We start from the raw sequence: 18,802 nt of genomic DNA, 5'->3' as shown, positions 1-18,802 counted from the left end.
GGTGCAATACCGCCACCCATCACAGCGGACACCGCAGTGTGCGCCTACCGGAAAGTACGGTGACCGGAAATATACGGAAACGGAAGTTAAAACATGGGCCCGGAACGGGAAACATCCCGCCGTACACCTATAAAACCACTAAAACCACACAACCACTAAAAACACTACCCTGAGACACACCCCAACCCGTCATCCACCCTAGCGAAACCAAGAAAAATGGGAAAAGTAGCGAAGAAAGCGTGCGACCGCAAGCGGCAGGTCCACTTCTCCCGTGAGGAACTCACCGTGCTAACAGAGACCCTCCAGGAGAATGCTGCCGTCGTCTTCTGCACGCAAATGACCAGGACGGCACTTGCAAACAAGAAGGCCATATGGGCTCTGGTGGCACAGCGGGTAAGTGCGGTGGGGACCGCACCCCGCACCCCACAGCAATGCCGTAAGCGATGGGACGACCTGCGGATACGCGTCCGCAGCATACTCTCTGCCAACCGCAACATTGCCACAGCCACCGGGGGAGGTCCTGAATCACCCATCAAGTTGACCCCCTGGGAAGAAATCTGTGCCTCCACCATCGGAATGGAGAGCATAGAGGGAGTCGGAGGGATGGAGAAAGGAGTGCAGACATCCGAAGATTCAGGTAGGTGGGCCAAATCAAACAATGCCAAATCCACAAAGTCCATCCATGTGAAGTACCATGCGTCCACATAGTGCAACAGAAACACATGTCCAGGAGAACGTCCACACACATCGGCCTGATAGCGCACGTTAAAACCCACAATAAATACATAAATAATTAAAAACCCCTAAAACACGCACTACACGTGCAGCAGGCACACCCTAACTGCAGGCTGCCAAACAACTGCACCCTCACTCCACACACAAATGAAAGCACCTCCAAGGCCCCGACCCAAATCACCCTCAGGTACCACCCCAATGCATGTGATACAATGCCATTCCAATTCCCACAGACCCATCAATAACCCTCGCCCTCCTTTACTCCACCACAGGGTCCGATCCAAACGACGAGCTTCAGGACACCCCTACCAGCACACCTGCAAAGAGGGCCAAGACCAACGGCCAAAGACCCTCCACCTCAGCTGCACGCATCAAGACACGGCAGCAGCACAAATCAGGTGGCAGCACAGAGGAGGGAACATCAACAGGCACCCCAGCAGCCAGCATGCCCACAACACCACCACCACAGGTCCCCCCAACGGATGCCACAGAAGGCACTGCCTCTGGTGGCAGCAGCACCATAGGTGACACCCCATTGATGGCAGCATGCTCCGACACAGAAGACGGGGATGTCGAAGTCAGATCCATCCATGACCTGTCCCAATCCCCCTGTCTGTCCCATCCCGTACAACATGAGGATACCACGCAGGGGCACCCACAAGACGACGACTGGCCATCCCCCACAAGCCCTGTGGCAAGGCAACATGAGGACAACAGCCCCTCTGTGACACCCCCGCAAATGGCCATGGCCCAGCAGAGGCAACAGTCCCTCGACCAGTTAATCGGGCAACAGCAGCAACTGGCCACGCTCCTCAAGGACCATGCCGATGAATGTGGGGGCACTAAGGCAGACATAGAAACATCAACTGAGACACTTAGGGCAGAAATGGAGAGAGGTACAGAGACACTAAGGGCACAAATGGAGAGTAGCACCGAGAGCCTGGGAGTCCAAATGGAGAGATGCACCGAGAGCCTGAGGGGGGAACTGCATGCGACGTCCAAGGACGTATGTGCCGAACTTGCCGCAGTGCGCCGTGTGCTCACTGAGCTCTCGCAAACCCTTAGGGACATGCATGGACGTGAGCAGGCAGAGACATCATCCGTTGCAAGTTCCGTCCAGGGCAGCCCCCAACGTAGATCTGGGAGGAACCTGCGCTCCACAGGCAGGGGTGCCCCTGATACCCGCAGAGGGGGCTTGCAATAGCGACTGCCCACTGACAATGAGCATCTTTGGACACTGGTGTTCGGGGGGGAGGTAGGAGGGTGGAGGGGGTGTGTTGGGCTCACTTGGGTGGCGGGTCGATAGGGTGTACAACATGATATCACATATGCCATAAACAGTGCACGATCAACCAATGAGATGTGTGGACATTGATCTTTGTGTACTAGGCCATCATAGGCGTACAGTCCATATTGTGCATGTCCCAGACACACACAGTGCCACGAGTCCCGTGTCCATGTATCAGCCACCAGGCGTGAGTGCTAGAAGCATACATCAATGAGATGCTGACGAATGTCACGGCCCTCCGGTGCCTCGCAGACTCCTTGAGGTGCTGCCACATCCCCACCCTCATCATGACCATCATCAGGTGCTTGCAGTTCTGCGTCAGGGGGCATGGGCACATTTCTACGTACGCACATGTTGTGGAGCATGACACATGCCATCACCATCTTTGCAACCTTCTCATGGCGGTACAGGAGTGCCCCGCCAGACCTGCTGAGGCAGCGGAAACGACCCTTCAGTAGGCCGAATGCCTGTTCAATGACCACACGGGTACGTGAGTGGGCATGGTTGTAGTCCTCCTCATGCTGGTCCCGTGGGTTCCGGACTGGTGTGAGGAGCCATCTCTTCAGTGGATATCCAGCATCACCTGTATGTGGACGAGAAACGTATGATGTGGAATGCCATTGCTACGTACGCCCCCCCCCCCTTCCTGCCAGGTCATTGCCGAATCACATACCCCACATTATCATGCATGTAATGAGACTCACCGAGTAGCCAGGATCTGTTCCCTGCGTGTCGCTCCATGTAGCGTGGTATTGTAGAGTTCCTCAAGACCATAGAATCATGGGTTGATCCAGGGAATCTGGCACAACAATGTGTAATGATCCTGTTGGAGTCACACACCATTTGTACATTCAGAGGATGAAATTGTTTTCGGTTGCGGTACTGGGCCTCCATGGCATGTGGGACGACCAATTCCACATGGGTGCAGTCGATGGCACCAATGCAACCCGGTATGCCGGCAAGTGCATGGAATCCCACTTTTGTGTTGGTAATTTCCTGCTCCGAGCGTGGTAGGGAGATGTAGTCGTCTGCGTGCTGCAGGAGGGCATCGAGCACTTGCAATAGTGTCCGTGAGAACAGTGGCTGAGAAATGCCATGCAACTGTCCGACTGTGTGCTGGTAGGTGCCTGTGGCCAGGAAGTGGAGTACAGACACCACCTTCAGTAGGGGTGGGATGGCGGTTGGGCTATCTATCATGCTGACAAGGTCAGCCTGTGTCATGTCCACAATGGCGGCTATGGTGTCCCGGTCCAGACGGTAGAGGGTGTGGATCTGCTCATCAGTGAGGTTGAACGGATGTGCTCGGAGGCGTGGGATTGCGGGCTGCCTGCGTGGTGGTAGTGGCTGTGCTGGCGGCCCTTGCTGGCCCTGCCTTGGCCTCCTCCTCCTCCTGCGTCTCCTCCGTGCGGCCAGTTGTAGTTGGTGTTCGTCTTCTTCTTGGAGTTGGAGTACTTGCAGTGCTATCATGTCCCCCAGGGCCAACATCGCGAGTCCTGCCGGTAGCATTTCGGTGTGGTTGTGGGAGGAGACTGGCTGTGCAATTTATGTGTTTTCAGGCTGAATGGCCTCCACCTGTGGTGATTCATTCCACCTGTGCAAACTGCTCTCCCCTTTGGCCGAGCACGTCCCGCGCACAACGCTGCAATTCGTGGAATGGCATCTTGCTATTGCAATCATGTATTTGTACCCGATGGCCGTGTAACATTGGTTGATATGTTCATTCTGCTGTGGTCCCATTGTTTCACATACTATCTGTGCAGTCGCGAACAGAGTTGTGAAGGGTCAGTGGAACGTAGTACTCGAGTAACGGTGGGCCCTCATGCATCACTGTACCGAGTTGCAACGACGGGCGGGGCGTCCCATTCGTGGGTGAAGGCAGTTGCCATTTTCACACACAGCCGCACTCGATGGATTAATTAGTGTTTTCAAACGGCCACAGATGCCTCTTCGACGTGATGTTGCAAATGAGGAATTCGAAGGGCGGCGCTTTCGGTTTTGAGCTAGCGGCGAGGAAATGCCCACAGGTCTGACTGCAAATATAACGTACTATTGTTCAATGTCCTTGAGACAGGGGCCATGGCGAGAATGCAATGATTGATATGAATGGTTTGGGATGCGCAATAGCGACGTGGGCGATGAGGCCGGACGTTCCCAAATACATGTTACTTCACTACACTGGAATTACGGGCTGGGGCACTGTGGATTTTGCAGGCTGCATAACGCACAGACTCAATGGATATTTCTAATGTTATGTGAGTAAGTATTCAGGCGTTTTAATCCCGGGATGAGGGAATGATGAATGGATGCATGGGCAGGTGATTTGATACAGAGTTTGCCATGTACAGGGCTTCTTGGGATCTATCCGCCTCCCCTACGCTATGTGATGCAGGGCTGCCATAGTGGGGCCATCGTCTATCTGGCCTTGTTGAGCCCTCCCTGTCTCGACGCGCCTTCAGACACTTGTGTCCATGCACGTTACCAATCCCATCTGATGGATTCTGTTTTGACAGACGCATGCACAGGTACACTCGTTTGTGATGGTGTTTACACCTCGATATAGATAGTTATGAGTCGCAAGTGGTTTTTGGGTGGTGATGGACCTTTGGAGTGGGCTAGCATGCATATGGCTGTGGATTTAGTGTGATCATTGCAGTGAGTTGTTGGAATGTAGTACTGATGGCCATTCTGTTCTTTTTCTTTTCTTTTGGTTGACAGGTATCTCCTCCCCTTTTGCCACTGCCATCTGTATGCCACTCCTGCAGATGGGTTTTACTCCCGACACCTGCTGCTTCGTGTTAATCAGTGGAGCAGCATTACGATCTTATGGGACGATCGCCAATGGGCCACATGCCCTTACGCAGTACTGGTGGCTCGGAGCAACATTTCGGCCTTTCAGCTGGACTAGTGCCTCCCCATTGGGACGGCCCTGCGGTTCTGTGCGCTTCCATGTTGCCTTTTCGTACGTGAATGTGGCTCTGTGTACCATGAGGGAACAGGGCGTCACACAAGTAGTGGCTGGTCATTTCTTGCGGATGCAGCCCACAATGGTGAAATGTGTTTTGGAGTTCATGGCCTGATGGCTGTATGGGCTTGGTGATTTTGATGTGCATTAAATTTCTATTCTGATTTGGCCCGTGTAGCGTTCTTCTTTGCAAGTGATGTGGCATATGCCTATTTGGGGGGCGATGTATTGTGAGGAGATCTGCACTGGGTTCCAGCTTCGGAGTTTAGTTGCGTGGTACTGTACTGGGCGCGTTTGCCTACGAAGCCCGTGAGGTCAGGGATGGGGGCTGCCAATATGACAGTTTGAATGTTGTCATGCTCAGGGGCGGGGGATTGGGTTTTGTGTAACAGATGCCGGTCAGCCAGGTGGACTGGTGGAATGATGTGATTTTCGGAATATTGCTGGTCACAGGTGCCTGTGTTTGCGTGCGTTTCTTGGTGGGGGACTGTGGTCATGTCCATTGGGATGGCTTCTGTATTCGTGCCATCTGTGCCCTGCAGCTCCCATTGGCCCCTGTTGTGTTTCTTTTGTTCGTTGGCATGCATGGGTGACTTGTACATTTCACTGGTTGCATTGTGACTTCATTGCACCTACGGGGAGTTGTACTTTGTGGGCAGGGAGCGGTGTACAGGCACTCAGTGGGGCCGTTTACGGTTGATTCGCGATGCCGTACTTCTCACCATGGCGGAATGGTGCATTCCGCCATGCTTGATGGCGTTAGGTACATGTCCGCTAGGGTCGGAATTGGCGTTCCCTTGCGCCATGGTGGTGTTTACGGTTTGGCATGGCGCGCGCGCGCGTGCTTGGTGCAGTTAGCGTTGGCGTTCACTACGGTGTCGCTAATGGCATCGTACTTTGCGGTGACGGGTCATAGTCGCACCGAGCGCTATTCGATGGCGGTATTGCATTTCCGCCATCGTTTTCCGAATTCCGCCAGGGTCGTAATGAGGGCCAATGCCAAATGTCAGGACCACCATTTTGAAAAGCTAGCAGGGCTGGCGCAGACAGGGTAGATTTTGAGGCTAGTGACTCACAAAAATCAGTAGCGCCGTTTCACTGTCGGTCAAATGGCAGGCAGGCAGGGTCATATATCAGATGCTGGCAGAGTTGAGTCCTACGCACAGCATGCTCGCCTCTAAAATCATGGCTATCTGTGTCAGTCAGGCACACCTCGACACCCTAAATCAGCAACGATCATCTCCAGCTCTGCTTTTTCTTGATTCACAATCAATTGTATTTGATTGCAAAAGTTGTTGGTTTTTAAAACATAAAAACATGCATGAGAGGTTATCAACTTTCTTCCTTCTCCTGCTACTCCTACCTACACCCCTCTGGCTCCTCTGCAACCCCCCTCTGCTGCCACCTCTCTGGCACCCTCCTTATCTTCTCTGTGTACTCTGCCATCTCCTTCCTCCTCCTCTGCCCACTCTAGGGCCCCTCTACCACCTCCTCCATTGGAAATCTTTCAAATGTGGCAATCTGCTCCCCGTCGCTACTCCCAACTCTTGTGCAGGGTGGCCAAGAGGAAGGGGAGGGCATAAGGCACATCCTCTGATAAACTGGCCTGTAGCCTGCTCCAAAGGCAATACAGACTCTCGGTCCTGTCCAAGAAGAGAGCATACATCCAAGCCTGCATCTCTGCGGCCGCTAATAACATGGCCAAACTCTTCAAAATCTGCAAGGAGCTGGCCAATCCTGCTGCAGTCTCCACCTCTCCTGTTCCCTCCCAGGCCCTCTGCACGGCACTGGCTTCACACTTCACAACTAATACTCAGGACATCCTCTCTCTCCTCTTCCTCTCCCTCTACTTCTATCGGCCCCTCTTTGGCCGCCTCTCTCTCTCCTACTCTGTTCTCCTCTTTCCCCGTGTTCACTCCTGACAATGTTTCTAGACAAGCCCGATCTATGAAAGTGTCATTCAAGCAGGGGCTCCCCTGCTCCCCCAGATCCATCAAGGACCACATTGACACCCTCACTTCAACCTTGGCCGATTTCTGCAATCACTCTTTTGCCACAGGAACTTTCCCCTCCCACCTAAAGCACTCCCTTGTGCACCCCCTCCTGAAGAAGCCTTCTGCCTACCCTTCCTCTCAGGCAAACTACTGCCAGATCTCTATCACTCATTTCCTGGGAAAACTCCTGGAAAAGCTGCCCATCTCCCAGCTTACGCTCCATACCGAATCTGTTGTTTGTCTCCATGACCATCAGTCTTGCTATAGAGCAGCTAGAAGGATGGAGAATGCTCTCCTGAACACCCGTGAAGACCTGCTCTCAGATCTCAACTATAGCTTTCCTTCTGTCCTAACCCCCCCTGATCTTTCCTCTGCTTTCGACATGGTCAGCCATGCCATCCTGATCAATCGTCTCCGTGACAACCTGGGCATCACGGACCCGCCCGGCCCAAATGGGGTCCTTTCTCTCCACCACCTCTCTCTCTACATGTGGTGCTCCCCAGGCCTCTAACCTATCACCCAGGCTCTCCAACCTTTACTTGGCACCCCTGGCCCATCTCATCTCTACCTACTCTCCTAACTTTCAGTGTTATGTAGATGAAACTCAGCTCTCCTTCAGGCTCCCCTCAGCCTCCTCTCCTCTCTCGCTCATTCCTGATTGTCTATCCGTGAATCATGAATGGTGTGTCTCTGACGATCTCTGCTTGAATGCCAGTAAGACTGAGCTCCTTCTCACTGGGACCCCTGCTCCCACTTTCCCTCCCTCACTCTGACCACCCTAATTGGTCCCTTTACCTGTGTCCTTCTGCGAGGCAAAAAACCTTGGTGTCATCTTCGACTCCACCCTCTCCTTCTCTCCTCACATCACAGGCATCTCTTAAATGTCCCACTACCAGCTGCAACTACACAGAGGTACTCTTCCTTTTCTCACTTTCCCCCAGAAGTTCACTGTCTCCAGAGCACTGGTTCTCTCTAGGCTGGTCTACTGCAACAGACTCTCTTCTAAATCTGCCTGCTTCTACTCTTCGCCCTCGGCAACTAATCCAGAACAAGACTGCAAGACTTGTCCTTGGCCTCAAGCCCAGGGATCGTATCTCTCCAGCCCTGAAATCTCCACTGGTTCCCAGTGGCTACAAGGATCAAGTTCAAGACCCTCAGCATTGTCCACAAGACTTTCTCTGGCCGGGGACCACATTACATCCAACTCTCTCTTCCTAAGCATTGTCCACTTTCCACCTCTCTGAGGGTCAGTGGCATCTCCAGGCTAAGGGTGGGGGTAGATCTCTCTCCTCGGCTGGTGCCTCCCTCTGGCACAGCCTCACTGCCTTTCTCAAACTTGAGCAGGTCCACCTCAGGGTCCGGAAGCAACTTAAGACCATCCTTTTTGCTTCTGCTTTCTCTCTCCCCTGCTGATTTTTTTGTCTGCTGCGCTAACTGGTTACGTGTTCTCCCTCTGATCCTTATGGAGACCAGGCTCCATCATGACCAGCTGCCCCATGCACTGCCTCTGAGCCTACCACACACTAGGGACTGTGTCTGCAACCCTACAGTCCCCTCTCTCCCTGCACTTACTTAGCACCGGCCACCCCGGCAGCACTTAATTGAGCTTTGCTAATTGCACTCCCCCTGGCATTTCCCCTCTCCCTTTCACCCTGTACTTGCTCGATCTGAATGACACAAGGTCTAGTAAGATTTATCTTCTCCTTCCTTGTCTTGTCACGCCTAGAATCACTTGTGTGCATGCACGTTATAAATTACTTATCATGTCATATCATCACTTGAAGCAATGACCGGACATTCCTTATTGTGTGCAAATGTTTCATGTGCACAAGAAAATAGATATATACAAAAGGTGCAAGGGAAGGACAATTTGGTGGCTTTATCAGAAGAAGTTCCCAATAAGTTCCTGGTGAGCCAGTTGCCCGAGCTTGAACTTCACATGCTCAGTGTGTGCATGCATGGCACCGGCAGCCACCACGTCACCCTCCTCAGGGGGTGGAATGTCCACATTTTGGGGCAGGAGTCTGTTGCACCGGATGCAGATGTTATGCAACATTGTACATGCCAGCACCATCTGGCTCACCTTCTCTGGCCTGTACATGTGCGCACCCCCCTCCCTCCGGTGTAAACATCGGAAGCAGGCCTTCCACAGGCCAAAGGTGCGCTCAATTGACACCCTGGTACAGACATGGGCCTGGTTGTGTGCCACATCCTGTGGCATCAGTGGATTTCTCAGAGGAGTCATCAGCCACAGAAACTGTGGGTATCCATAGTCACCTGTAAAGGGAAAAGATGTAGGTGTCAATCATGGTGATCTGTGGATGCGTTGCCTGTAACTGCAGCATCTCGAAAGACGTTCGGTGCATGCATGTCCCATGTGTCATCGCACTACACTATTTCACATTCCAACCCTTGCTTGTGGAGTCAACTACTCAGGGGGTGGGGAGTTCAGTCTGACATGGTACATCTTGCACACAGCTCAGAGCCGACACTCGTAGCTTCCATGGTCAGTGATTGACAGGGCAGCATGCCATGTTGGGTGGTTTGGGGCTGTGTACTGCTCCCATGCATGGTTCCTGATGGGCATCTGGGGTACACGTGCAGGTCATCTGTGTGGATCAGTTGAATGCTTCAAATATATGGTGCCAGTGTCATGTCCGTCAGTGGCAGTTTATCAGGATGTAATTACATATATGGCAGTGTTCTTCAGTCCTTGACATGACAGACGCACAATGGGCTCAATTGGTGTTGGTGACCCCTAGCCCTGGTCATTCCCCAGCTCCCTCAGCTCGCACGAAGGGTGTTGGGGGCTGGGCAGACTGTTCAGACGTCCAGGGTGCTATAGTAGCAACTACTCTCCTTGTGTATATTTTGTAGTGTGGTTTGACTTTGCATGGACGGTAACCTTGGTCAATGGGTATGTTGTCATCTTTCATCTTTGCACTTCTTCCATGGCTCTTGGATCCCCCCTTGGACATACCTTGAATGCCCCTATATGGGATATCCCCACCCTTAGACCATGCATGAAGTGGGATTTTGCATTCTGGCACCTGTAGTCCATCATGTGTGGCTGGCCTGTTGGGGAAGCATGTCTTGGCCATTCACTGCTGCATCGTGAGTCATCTTCCTACTCTGGTGGTTTGCAGCATTTCATGTGTTGGGTGTGCGTGTGGGTCATGCATGTAATGGGGCCTTGTCAGGGCATGCAATCTCTGTGTGGATTACACTCCCCACCCCCACCACTGCATGCCACTTGTAGAGTAAGGTTAGTGTGAAGGAACATGTACTCACCCAGTGCCCAGGTCCATTGGCCTCTACGCTTCTCCATGTACGCTGGCAGTGTGCTGCTTTGCAGGACCATAGCATCATGGGTTGATCCTGGGAACTGGGCACAGCAGTGGGTATTTGTGAGGTTGACATCACAGGTGCACTGGACATTAAGTGCCCTTGTGCTCTCTTCACCACCTGGTGCATGAGGATGTCCGCTTTCTTCCTATTTCCAGATTGAGCGCACGCCTGGAGGTCATGCCTGCCACCACTCCACCCTGCGCAGAGGTAGGAGGCTTTCAGGAGCCATAAGAATTTGCACAACTTAATTCTGAAAAAATAACCAGAAAAGCCGAAAAATAAAAGAATTTTATTTTGGTTAAAAAAAGTAATCTTTTTAAGTTCATGCGTTTCTGCACCGCACTGCCCTGCAGCTTTCTTCTTGTGGCCAGCAACTCAATGGCATGTGTCCCAGAAGCTCAAAATCCTTTGTGCCTTTCTTTACACCAGCGCAGCATTTTCAACATGCCCGCTGGCTTTGCCGGGCTCGTAAGGCTTGCCGAGTGTTCACCTACCTACCTTCCTGCATGCCCATTGGCTGCTGGGGAAACTATATTGGGCTACTGGGGACCGGCAGGCTTTAGCCGGCCCCCTCATCGAAGGCCCACTTTCTAAGGCCCTTTCTGTTCTGCTATCTGTTGCCTGGCCGGGTCTGTGGCCCTCTCCTGCACCCCCCACATGCAATGGAGGCAGAGGAGAACTCCACACTTTCAGGACACACTGTATTCAATGGAACATCTAACATTTCGTTGAAGGTCAGTTCCCTTAACTAACTTCATCGATCCTTTCCCACACACCTGGGACTGTCCTACCTCTCACTTCATCTCATCTGGACTCCTACTAATCTAGCTGTACTCATTTGCTGAATCTGTTTTCACCTTGTCCTGCTGAAAATCGAATTTAGTTATGCCCATTTGCTAAATCGGTTTTCACCTTGTCCTGCTAAAAATTGAATCTAGTTGTGTCTTGGGCTGCTTGTTTCTTCAACAGCTGGTGTGCTATGTGTCCCCACTCCCTTGTGCCCCCACCACACCCGACACCCTTCCTCCAAGTGCATCAGTGCTTAAGACTCGTAAGTGTCTCCCCCTCCTTTGCAGCCAACCATGTCACTATCTATCTCTCCTATCCTCTCCAACTGCTTCACTATCTCCTATCCTTCTCCCATCACTAAATCTGGACAGAAGAAACTTAAGAAGGACATACTGGGCTCCAACGCAGGCCTTCCTATTGCAGACACATCTGTCACGTTTTCCGCCAGAGAGACTATCACTGACATCCTCTTCTTCGTTAACACACCTGACCTATGGACTCGCTACATGGTCAGCTTTCTTTCTCCTATCGCCTCTTCACCCATTAATGGTGACACTTGCTGGGAGGTTCTCCTTGACCTCTTTGCCATTTCCAGAGTCATCATTAATGTCTATCTCAATGGAACCATTCTGATTCAGGGACCTCAACCCAACCTTCTTCTCTTCGACAGGCTCCTCCCTCGCCTCTCCAAACTCACTTCTCCCTCCGGCCAGGCTCCCTTGCCTTCTGTACCCACCTCCTCCTATGCACAGGCTTCCTTGACTTCTGTGCCTTCTTCCTCCTCTGTACAGGTGCCCCTGCCGTACTCTCCCGGCTCCTTCGTCAACCTCCACTATCCCCCTGGCCCTCTTGATACCCTCGGGATCAAGACCTTCAAAGATGCCAGGCTGCTCCACATTGCCACTCTCAACACTCGCTCTGCCGTCAAACACTCGTCTGACATCTGCAACCTCCTCGAACTCATGGATCTTGATGTGCTCGCCATTACAGAGACATGGTTCAAGGGTAGCTCCATCACAAGCTTTGACACACTCCTCCCTGAAGGCTACAAAATCCTCTCTGTGCCCGGGCCTAAGAAGACAGGTGGGGGAGTGGTACTTATCTTCCCAGAATGGATACCTTTGTCCATCATCCTACTCAGGCCTACTCCTCCTTCGAGTGCCTAGTTTGCAAACTCCAACTCTCCCCCAAATCTGCTCTCATTATTGCCACCTTCTATCGGCCACCTAGTCAATCCACTCTCTTCCTCTTGGAATGGGCTGACCTGGCCTCCTCCCTACTCTCCTCCTTCTCTATACCCCTCCTAATGGGTGATCTGAACATCCATCTGGACTCTCCTGACTCCCCAGGTCCTTTCTGCAACCTCTGTGACTCCCTCTCCCTCTCTATCCTACCCTCTTGCTCCAAGCACACTGCTGGCCACACTTTGGATGCTTTCATCTCTACTGACATCCCTTTCTCTATCCCTCTCACTACCTCCCTCTCTTGGATTGACCACTCTCTACGCTCAGCACATCTGAAGCTCTCCTCTCCTCTTGCAGCAACACACCCGGCACAGCCACCCGGCTTCAAAGACACCAGAGCCATGAAAAAAGTGACAGTGGCTGCCTTTGCCTCCACCTACTCTCCCCCACCCATTCCTCCGGCTGACTCCTACCCTGACACAACCCTTGCTAACCTCAATCTCCAACACTCTTGACACTCTTGCCCCTGTCATGAGGGTCTGACTGAAGCCTTCCGAAAAGTGCAACTCTTGGTACGACTCCGACCTGGCTGCCCTTAAATGCAAGTGTAGGGCAGCTGAGTGGAAATGGAACAAGTCGGGCGAACCATCTGACAAACTGGCCTGCCGCCTCCTTCAAAGGCAATATTGACTCTGCATTGGCTCCAAGAAAAGTCTTTATTCAAGCCCGCATCTGTGCGGCCTCTAACAACACGTCCAAACTTTTCAAAGTCTGCAAGGAATCAGCAAATCCTGCAGCAGCCTCTTCCTCTGTCACACCCACCCAGGACCTTTGCTCGGCCCTGGCTGCACACTTCACCACAAAAACCCAAGACATCCTTTCCACCCTCTCTCTCACCCATCACACCTGATGAGTTCACCAGAAAAGTCTGATCTATGAAGGCTTCATCCAAACAGGTGGACCCCTGGCCCTTTAAAACCGTTAAAGAAAATGTTGACTCCCTCGCCCCAGCCCTGGCTGATCTCTGCAATCTCTCCTTTTCCACTGGAGTTTTCCCAACTGCCCTTAAGCACTCCCTTGTGCACCCTCTGCTCAAAAATCCCTCTGCCAACCCTTCCATTCTGGCAAACTACCGCCCTATCTCCATTACTCCTTTTCTGGGCAAATTGCTGGATAAGTTGGCTATCTCTCAGCTGACCCTCCACACTGAATCCATTGGTTGCTTTCATGACCATCAGTCTGGCTTTGGAGCATCCAGAGGCACAGAAACTGTTTTTCTGAACACCCGTGAAGATATGCTCCCAAATCTTGGCACTAACACTCCCTCTGTCCTCATTCTCCTTGACCTCTCCTTTGCCTTTGACACGGTTAACCACAACACCCTGACCGCACGTCTCCGTGACACCCTAGGAATCACAGGTCAGGTTCTGGCGTGGTTAACCTCCTTTCTCTCTGACCGCCCATCCCAGGTGGAACTCAGAGCCTTTCTCTCGACTATAGCTCGCTCAACCTGTAGCATTCCCCAGGGATCTAACCTATTCCCCTGGTTCTTCAACATCTATATGGCTGCCCTGGCACATGTAATTGCAACTTTCACCTCTAACTTCCAGTGTTACGCAGATGACACGCAACTTTCGTTCAGGCTATCCTCAGCCGCCTCCCCCTCCTCACTCATATCTTACTGCCTGTCCGCTATTCCTTCCTGGTGTGCTACAAACGACCTCTGCCTTAACGCCAGTAAGACTGAGATCGTTCGCATTGGGACCCCTGCACCCACTTTCCCACTTTCACTCTGGTCGGCCTCCCTTGGCCCTGCGATTGCACCCACCTGTGAGGCAAGAAACCGTGGGGTCATTTTTGACTCCACTCTCCTTCTCCCCTCACATTTCGGACATCTCTAAAAAGTCTATCAGCTACACCTCCTCAGAGGAACTCTACCTTTTCTCACTTTCCCCCAGCGGCTCACTGTCTCCAGAGCCCTGGTTCTCTCTAGGCTGGACTATTGAGAACAACCTCTTCTTCAACCTACCTTCGTCTGCCCTGTGCCCTCTGCAACTCATCCAGAACAGAACCGCAAGTCTTATCCTTGGCCTCTAGCCCAGGGACCGCATCTCTCTGGTGCTGAAATATCTTCACTGGCTCCCCGTGGCTGCAAGGATCAAGTTTAAGACCCTCTGCATTATTCACTAGGCTTTCTGGGGCCTGGAAACTACCTACCTGCAATGCTGCCTACCTAAATACTGTCCGTCACAAGCCCTACGCTCATCTACCTCCAACCTTCTGCGAGTGAGCCGGTTCTCCAAGCAGAGATTTGGAGGGAGATCCCTATCCTCAGCAGGTGCCTCCCTCTGGAATAACCTCCCTGCCTCCCCCTGTCTTGATCCTGATTTTCTTAAGTTCCAGAAACTCCTCAAGACCTTCCTCTTCTCTCCTTAGTTCTCTCACCCTCTACCGTGCTAACCTAGCTCTCTGCTCTTTACCTTCTCCCTCCTCTTCCTCACAGCTTGCAGACTGGCCACCTGGTGTACCTCAGAGTCTCACAGGTCACTGGCACCCCTGCCAGTCTTCTTTTGCACTTGCATCAGGGCCCTACACTACACCCCACCCACACACACTGCACTTGAGATTTAATCCATGAGAGTGGCTCTCTCTGCACTTACCCCAGTCTCCACTGACTAGGTGCACCTGGACCTCCCCTCCCTGTGACCGCGTACACTTGCATGATCCGTACGCACCATGCCTGAAGATTGTCTGTCTGTTCTCCCTTGTCTTCACCCCTTAATTCCACTGGTAAAATTGCAGAATCGCCGTTAGGCCTATTTGCTGTATCTCCAACTGTTAAATGTATTTTACGCACCTACTCTGCCTGTGCAGACTTTTACTGTCTCAGAATTTCAAGGGCTCTGAGTGACTGTTTTTTTCCCCTGTTCCCATCCTCCTTGAGCGCTTTGAAACACTTGCCTGTGTATAGGCGCTTTATAAATAAACAATACCATTGCCACAAGCCAAGAGGTTCCAATGAAGAGATTGACAGACAGAACTTGAGCAAATCCCCATATAGGAAGAAGTAGTACCTGAAGTCAATAAGGTATAAACAGTGAAGGAGTGCAAGTACTAAGGATAAGTGACATCTTGGGATCAAGGTGAAGAAGCTTATGCCAAAGTCACAGATGAAGACATTAAGCTAGTTTATACGTGTACAGATGCAACAGAAATGCAAGCAGCAAAGTAATCTGGAAAGCTAGCTTCAAGCTTTATAGGAAATAGATCGCGGCAAGCGCCTATATATATATATATATATATATATATATATGCATATGCATATGGACAAATAAAAGATGGATGTTTCCACTACGCATTATAAAGTAGTGCTGAATATGAACAAGAAGGCCTCACTTCAGTGTGTCGCAGTTAAAAAGCAATTTTAATTACAAATGAATCTCAGCAGAATGAGTTGGATGAGCCAAGAAGCTAAAGTCTTATCAAACAGGAATTGGCTGACATTGGATACAAATTGTGTGAAAGAACAGAAGACTCCTGTTCAGAAGGCTTGAGCAAAACAAAAGATGTCAGAGGACTATTAAAAAATAACATTAAACATACAAAAAGGCTCGATTTTATGGTGTCCAGTCACGTGGAAGGAAGAAATTGGACAGTCGAGGTGGTCACAACTACACACAAGGGCAGGTTGTGCCTTCACTCCTTAAAAATTCTCAGAGCACAGTACAAACTCGGGGCCAAACTTCAAAGCACTAATTGACACTGGACCATTGAGGTGATGATGGATTGATATATTAATTGGAGGGAAGCTAATGTTTAGATGTGCCCACTAGCACCTGGATGTTCAGTCTGCATGCTGCTATACGTAGGTGGAAAAGTACTGACGGGGGTTAGAAGCCATCCAATTATAGAGGACCAAATAATTTAGGGTCCTATAGTTTGTGTAGCCAATGAAACATTGTGTATTTAGTGACGTTCATAGTGGTCATTTTGAGGGGAGGGCTTAGTTTCCCCACCTGATATTAAGTACCCTATCACTCTCCTTCACGGTTCTATACTGATATGGAACTTATACTTAGATATTCACCTAGAGCGTATCACTTTCCTCGATAGGTTTTGTAGTTTGCCACATAGGTAGTGACGCAGGTCAATACGTCACTGATGACGATTTTATGCAATATAACCTCAGTTTCTACTAAAATGAGTAGAGTAAGAGGACCGAACGAATGCTGATGTTCATTGTACTCCCTGTTTTATATACTTGTTAATAAAACAGACTCCCCTTTTGACAAACTACCTGAGTCGTTTTGATTATTGATGTATGAATAAAATCTGCATCCCCATCCATGTCCAGGGTATTGCTACTCATCTTAAAGGGCTGGGCAACCCAGTTCACTTGGTAGCAGAGAGAGGATGGTTCTTTATAAAGTCCATGGACCGTCAACATAAGTAAACTTTAGAGTCTCTGTATTATTGCACAACCTTTGCCATTCGGCTACAGGACGTGGAGCTCCCCGTAGATAGTGGTTAGTATAAATACAAAAATCATTGCAAGAATGGTATGACGGGTCCCCTTAGTTTCTATAAGTATCCCCTCCCATGTCTACGAAGAGCAGAATGGACCACTGTTTAAAGAGGCGGTAAACGGAGGCGTACGATCCCGAGGGTTCAAAGAAGAAAATATGCGAATGGTGAGTAGAAACTGCGGAGTGTGGCAAATTGATGCATGTGTAGTAAAATAAAGGAGAGTAACGGAGGGAGGCAGAATAAACGTAACATAAGAGTACGAGTGTAAATATATATATATATATATATATATATATATATATATGGAATGAGATATTGACTTGAGTGTAGCTGAGCAATATAATAAGTAATATCATGTGAGTGGCCACGATAAAGAGGATACGCCTTATACCTAAGTTTTAAAGAATGCTAGAAGAAATCTTAATCTAAAATCCCGTTTTTGGATGACGTAGAAAACGGGTCTGATTTAAGATGGACCTAAAGAGATAGATTTAAGTTCTGTGAGGAGCATTTTTAGAGGGTAATACGAGCCTTAAGGAAACAGATTGTAGGAGATTTTATGTGACCGGTCAAGTTTGTCTGTTTGTTTCATGTGGTTTTGAAAGCATGATGACGTCATTGCTAAAGAAAAAAGTTATCATTAATAAGTGGAAAGTTGAGGAAAAGAAAGTGATTGTTTTAATTGTGGTTGATTTTTAACAAGTAAAACTGTGATTAAACGGGATTGGAGCTTGCATATTGGTGCTTGCCCATATGGTATTATTCTTTTGACTAGAAAAAAGTAGGGGGAAATCAGGTATCGTTATAGGTTTCAAGGGAGCAAACCTGACATATCTTATAAACGAGCAAAAAAAGGGGGGGCTCCCACACCTTAAATAGGTTTATCTGCACAAATCACTGGATCATTCAGAAAAGTCACACTCTAAATAAATTCAGGACAGTAGGGAAAAGAAGTCTAAGGAGAATACAACCTGACCTCATTGTTAATGCAGTTAATAATGAAACTTTAATAAAAGAGCATACAAAGTTAAAAACATGTTCATAAAAATTAACATGTAAAAACTAACATATAAAAGCTGACAAAGTGACTGTGCTTCCAGGGAGAAAAAGTGCTAAGTGCTAGTCGCCAAGTGGCTAGTAAAGAGCAAGGTACATAATTGAACTGTATCTCACAGATACATAAAGAACACCAAATGTACATATAAACATATGAACAGTTATCAACCTTTAAACAAATTCAAACTTCAATTTTTAGCAAAGGAAAAAAACCACACAGAGTACATAAATCGAGAACCTCTTTGTTAGGTGTCTCTAGTACTGATGCCCTAGTCAGGAAGTACCTTAAGTGCATCAAAGGAATATTGATCCTAAAACAAATACTTCATATTAGTATCTGGCAAAAAACCCAACATGTTTCATTCCTATAATGTTTTGGGTTGGTATTAGGAACTTCTTCAGGGGAAAGTGTTTGTGGGGGCCGGCAAAGAACACCCACACCCCTAACAAGATCGTAGCTGGCAGAGCTTGGCAAGTGGAGACTGTCGTTGATAGTGTAAAGACTTGTCTAGTATTTTCTAGTGGACAGTTCAAGAAGGTATATGTCCACAAAAACTTGTTGTTTATGCAAGGGAGTAGATCCAAATCACACCGTCTCTTAGTGTCGGTAAGCAATCCTTAAGTACTGCATAAATTCGTAGATTCACAGTCTCCGGGGAAATCCTTAAAACATAACACTTAATCTAGATAGCAATAGTTTGTCTTTGATTGTAGCCATAGTGTTGAAAATATTTGTAGTCCGGGCGGTGAGTCAGGCCCTTGAGTCTTAGAGATTGTGGAGCGCCATGCCAAAATGGCTGTTGCCGCGTCTGCTAGTGCGTTCTCTTGACACCTGCTTTAAACCTGTGATCAAAAGCAAACGAGCTTTAAATACGTTAAGAATAGACAAATTGAGAATGGAGGAGGTTACTCCATTAAT

This window comes from Ambystoma mexicanum, chromosome 12 (assembly GCF_040938575.1).
Source record: "Ambystoma mexicanum isolate Mex_15411 chromosome 12, UKY_AmexF1_1, whole genome shotgun sequence".
Classification (NCBI taxonomy): domain Eukaryota; kingdom Metazoa; phylum Chordata; class Amphibia; order Caudata; family Ambystomatidae; genus Ambystoma; species Ambystoma mexicanum.
The sequence above is the reverse complement of the archived record's forward strand: the minus strand, read 5'-3'. Positions refer to the sequence as shown.